General features: G+C 46.7%; 1 pseudogene; it reads left to right on the forward strand.

Annotated features, from left to right (window-relative positions):
* Window positions 1–200: 200 nt before the first annotated feature.
* LOC119361195 overlaps window positions 201–6005 on the forward strand; it is a 40001-nt pseudogene continuing 34196 nt past the window's right edge.

Raw genomic sequence — 6005 nt, forward strand, 5'->3', positions numbered from 1 at the left:
CAACACCTAATGGCAGAATGTCTAAAGGTAGATTTCAAAATCTACAGATGCAGCTAATGAAGAGGCTAGTGCAATGGGGAGATGGACACTTAGCCCAACCGTGTAGGGAGGTTCTGATTAAATCTGTTGCTGAAGCCCTTTCGTTGTTTGTCATGGGGGTTTTTAAACTACCCTACTCTCTCTGTGATGATCTCACGGCGATGGTCAGGAACTTCTATTGGGGTGCAGACCAAGGGAAACGGAAGGTGCATTGGAAGTCTTGGCAAAAACTGCAACAACCAAAAAGCAAAGGAGGTGCAGGGTTCCATGATTACCGGTTGTTCAACCAGGCCCTCCTAGCTCGGCAGGCCTGGAGGCTCCTAACTAGGCCTGAAAGCTTATGTGCAAGACTGTTAAAGAGCAAGTATTACCCCAATGGCAATTTAGAGGATACGGTTTTCTCGGGTAATGCTTCTTCTACCTGGACCGCTATCAGCCATGGCCTTGAGCTGCTTAAGGCAGGGCTGATATGGAGAGTGGGAAACGGCCGGAGTATTCGAATATGGAGGTATGCTTGGATTCCTAGGCCTTTCTCGTACAGGCCAATTTCTGCACAAGGTACTGATGGGTTTCCCAACTCCTAAGAGAAAATGGATCTTGGAATGTTAACCTGCTACGGCAAGTGTTTCTTCCTTGTGATGTTCATGAGATCCTGAAAATAAGAGCTTCACCAAGACTTGGTAATGACTTGCTTGCTTGGGGTCCAACAGAGAGTGGCGCATTTACAGTAAAATCGGCATACACTTTGGCTTTTGAAGAGTTGTGTAGAATGACAGAAGAATCATCTAGCGTTGCTCCAAATGGACACCGAATATGTTGGAAAATGATATGGAAGAGCCTTGTTCCGCCAACTCTGAACAACTTCGCCTGGCGCATTGCTATCAACTCACTTCCAACTTGGCAGAATAAATATAAACGGACGCTGGAACTTTTAGGTAATTGCCCGCTCTGTGGACGAGAAGAGGAGGACACCTTTCATGCATTATGCCGATGCCCTCTAGCGGGAAAATGTGGAGATGCATGAGCACTGTTTGGCGGTTGCCGAAGCTGGAAGAAGTGAAAAATACGGGCACCGAGTGGCTACTTCAAGTGCTGCAGACACTATCTGAAATTGAACGAGGCATGCTAATGTTGATGCTATGGCGAGTATGGCACAATAGGAATGAGGTGACTCACTACAAGGAACCCCCGCCATTGGAGGTATCAAAAAGCTTCCTCGTGAACTACCTAGATTCGCTCTTGACACTAACATACTCTGAGGAAGAGCGGATGAAGGGGAAACAGGTGATCCCTTACGATCATGTTATGTTGCCTCGTGAGCGAGTGGAAGCAGTGAGGAATGCTCTGTGGACGGTGCCAATGGAGGGCTGGGTGAAACTAAACACTGATGGATCCTAGTTGGCCGATGGTGGCGCAGGTGCTGGGATGGTCCTCCGAGATAGCACGGGCCAGATCATCTTTACATCATGTAGGGTGCTTTTCTCATGCAGGAACGCCCTAGAAGCTGAGCTCAGTGCGTGTATGGAGGGATTATCAATAGCAATTCAGAGAACGGAGCTACCTATACATGTTGAGATGGATTCCTTACAAGCTGTGAGGATGATTAATGAGGGGGCCATTGATAGATCGGTACTGACCTCGCTGGTGGAAGAAATTGTTGGAAATATGCCCTAGAGGCAATAATAAAATGGTTATTATTATATTTCTTTGTTCTTGATAATTGTCTGTTATTCATGCTATAATTGTATTATCCGGAAATTGTAATACACGTGTGAATACATAGACCACAACATGTCCCTAGTGAGCCTCTAGTTGACTAGCTCGTTGATCAACAGATAGTCATGGTTTCCTGACTATGGACATTGGATGTCATTGATAACGGGATCACATCATTAGGAGAATGATGTGATGGACAAGACCCAATCCTAAGCATAGCTCAAAGATCGTGTAGTTCGTTTAGCTAGAGCTTTTCCAAATGTCAAGTATCATTTCCTTAGACCATGAGATTGTTCAACTCCCGGATACCGTAGGAGTGCTTTGGGTGTGCCAAACATCACAACGTAACTGGGTGACTGTAAAGGTGCACTACGGGTATCTCCGAAAGTGTCTGTTGGGTTGGCATGAATCGAGACTGGGATTTCTCACTCCGTATGACGGAGAGGTATCTCTGGGCCCACTCGGTAATGCATCATCATAATGAGCTCAATGTGACCAAGTGTCTGGTCACGGGATCATGCATTACGGTACGATTAAAGTGACTTGCCGGTAACGAGATTAAACGAGGTATTGGGATACCGACGATCGAGTCTCGGGCAAGTAATGTACCGATTGACAAAGGGAATTGTATACAGGGTTGATTGAATCCTCGACATCGTGGTTCATCCGATGAGATCATCGAGGAACATGTGGGAGCCAACATGGGTATCCAGATCCCGCTGTTGGTTATTGACCGGAGAGGCGTCTCGGTCATGTCTGCATGTCTCCCGAACCCGTAGGGTCTACACACTTAAGGTTCGGTGATGCTAGGGTTGTAGAGATATGAGTATGCAGTAAACCGAAAGTTGTTTGGAGTCCCGAATGAGATCCCGGACGTCACGAGGAGTTCCGAAATGGTCCTGAGGTAAAGAATTATATATAGAAAGTGAAGTTTCGGCCATCAGGAAAGTTTCGGGGGTTACCGGTATTGTATCGGGACCACCGGAAGGGTCCCGGGGGTCCACCGGGTGGGGCCACCTATCCTGGAGGGCCCCATGGGCTGAAGTGGGAGGGGAACCAGCCCCTGGTGGGCTGGTGCGCCCCCCCTTGGGCCCCCCTGCGCCTAGGGTTGGAAACCCTAGGGGTGGGGGGCGCCTCCACTTGCCTTGGGGGGCAAGGCACCCCCTTGGCCGTCGCCCCCCTAGGAGATCCCATCTCCTAGGGCCGGCGCCCCCCTAGGGGCCCTATATAAAGAGGGGGGAGGGAGGACAGCCGCACCCTTGCACTTGGCGCCTCCGTTCCCCCTTGCTACACCTCTCCCTCTCGCAGACGCTTGGCGAAGCCCTGCCGAGATCGCTGCTGCATCCACCACCATGCCATCGTGCTGCTGGATCTTCGTCAACCTCTCCTTCCCCCTTGCTGGATCAAGAAGGAGGAGATGTCTCCCTGATCGTACGTGTGTTGAACGCGGAGGTGCTGTCCGTTCGGCGCTAGGATCTCCGGTGATTTCGATCACGACGAGTACGACTCCCTCAACCCCGTCCTCTTGAACTCTTCCGCTCGATCTACAAGGGTATGTAGATGCACTCCTCTCTCTCGTTGCTAGATGAACTCATAGATTGATCTTGGTGAAACCGTAGGAAAAATTTTATTTTCTGCAACGTTCCCCAACAGTGGCATCATGAGCTAGGTCTATGCGTAGTTCTCTTTGCACGAGTAGAACACAAATCTGTTGTGGGCATAGATGTTGTCAACTTTCTTGCCACTACTAGTCTTATTTTGCTTCAGCGGTATTGTGCGATGAAGCGGCCTGGACCGACCTTACACGTACGCTTATGTGAGACAGGTTCCACCGACTGACATGCACTAGTTGCATAAGGTGGCTAGCGGGTGTCTGTCTCTCCCACTTTAGTTGGAGCGGATTCGATGAAAAGGGTCCTTATGAAGGGTAAATAGAAGTTGACAAATCACGTTGTGGCTTTCACGTAGGTAAGAAAACGTTCTTGCTAGAACCCTATTGCAGCCACGTAAAACATGCAACAACAATTAGAGGACGTCTAACTTGTTTTTGCAGCATATGATTTGTGATGTGATATGTCCAAAAGTTGTGATGAATGATGAATGATATATGTGATGTATGAGATCATGTTCTTGTAATAGGAATCACGACTTGCATGTCGATGAGTATGACAACCGGCAGGAGCCATAGGAGTTGTCTTAATTATTATATGACCTGCGTGTCATTGATTCAACGCCATGTAATTACTTTACTGTATTGCTAAACCATTAGCCATAGTAGTAGAAGTAATAGTTGGCGAGCAACTTCATGGAGACACGATGATGGAGATCGTGATGATGGAGATCATGGTGTCTTGCCAGTGACGAAGATGATCATGGAGCCCCGAAGATGGAGATCAAAGGAGCAATATGATATTGGCCATATCATGTCACTGTTTAATTACATATGATGTTTATTATGTTTATGCATCTTGTTTACTTAGAACGACGGTAGTAAATAAGATGATCCCTCATAATAATTTCAAGAAAGTGTTCCCCCTAATTGTGCACCGTTGCAAAAGTTCGTTGTTTCGAAGCACCATGTGATGATCGGGTGTGATAGATTCTAACGTTCACATACAACGGGTGTAAGACAGATTTACACATGCAAAACACTTAGGTTAACTTGACGAGCCTAGCATGTACAGACATGGCCTCGGAACACAAGAGACCGAAAGGTCGAACATGAGTCGTATGGAAGATACGATCAACATGGAGATGTTCACCGATGATGACTAGTCCGTCTTACGTGATGATCGGACACGGCCTAGTCGACTCGGATCATGTATCACTTAGATGACTAGAGGGATGTCTAATCTGAGTGGGAGTTCATTAAATAATTTGATTAGATGAACTTAATTATCATGAACTTAGTCTAAAAACCTTTGCAAACATGTCTTGTAGATCAAATGGCCAATGCACATGTCCACCTCAACTTCAACGCGTTCCTAGAGAAAACCAAGCTGAAAGATGATGGCAGCAACTATACGGACTGGTTCCGGAACCTGAGGATCATCCTCACAGCTGCCAAGAAAGATTATGTCCTAGAAGCACCGCTAGGTGAAGCACCCATCCCAGAGAACCAAGACGTTATGAACGCTTGGCAGTCTCTGCTGATGATTACTCCCTCGTTCAGTGCGGCATGCTTTACAGCTTAGAACCAGGGCTCCAAAATTGTTTTGAGCAACACGGAGCATATGAGATGTTTGAAGAGCTGAAAATGGTTTTCCAAGCTCATGCCCGGGTCGAGAGATATGAAGTCTCCGACAAGTTCTTCAGCTGTAAGATGGAGGAAAATAGTTCTGTCAGTGAGCACATACTCAAGATGTCTGGGTTGCACAACCGCCTGACTCAGCTGGGAGTTAATCTCTCGGATGACGCGGTTATTGACAGAATCCTCCAGTCGCTTCCACTGAGCTACAAGAGCTTTGTGATGAACTTCAATATGCAGGAATGGAAAAGACCATTCCTGAAGTATATTCAATGCTGAAATTAGCAGAGGTAGAGATCAAAAAGGAACGTCAAGTGTTGATGGTGAATAAAACCACTAAGTTCAAGAAAGGCAAGGGTAAGAAGAACTTTAAGAAGGACGACAAGGAAGTTGCCGCGCCCGGTAAGCTAGCTGCCGGGAAGAAGTCAAATAATGGACCCAAGCCTGAGACTGAGTGATTTTATTGCAAGGGAAGTGGTCACTGGAAGCGGAACTGCCCCAAGTACTTAGCGGACAAGAAGGCCGGCAACACTAAAGGTATGTGTGATATACATGTGATTGATGTGTACCTTACCAGTACTCGTAGTAGCTCCTGGGTATTTGATACCGGTGCAGTTGCTCATATTTGTAACTCAAAGCAGGAACTGCGGAATAAACGGAGACTGGCGAAGGACGAGGTGACGATGCGCGTCGGGAATGGTTCCAAGGTCGATGTGATCACCGTCGGCACGCTACCTCTACATTTACTTATGGGATTAGTTTTAAACCTCAATAATTGTTATTTAGTGCCAAGTTTGAGCATGAACATTGTATCTGGATCTTGTTTAATACGAGATGGCTACTCATTTAAATCCGAGAATAATGGTTGTTCTATTTATATGAGAGATATGTTTTATGGTCATGCCCCGATGGTCAATGGTTTATTCTTAATGAATCTCGAACGTGATGTTACACATATTCATAGTGTGAATACCAAAAGATGTAAAGTTGATAACGATAGTCC

The sequence above is a fragment of the Triticum dicoccoides genome, chromosome 2B (assembly GCF_002162155.2).
Source record: "Triticum dicoccoides isolate Atlit2015 ecotype Zavitan chromosome 2B, WEW_v2.0, whole genome shotgun sequence".
Classification (NCBI taxonomy): Eukaryota; Viridiplantae; Streptophyta; class Magnoliopsida; order Poales; family Poaceae; genus Triticum; species Triticum dicoccoides.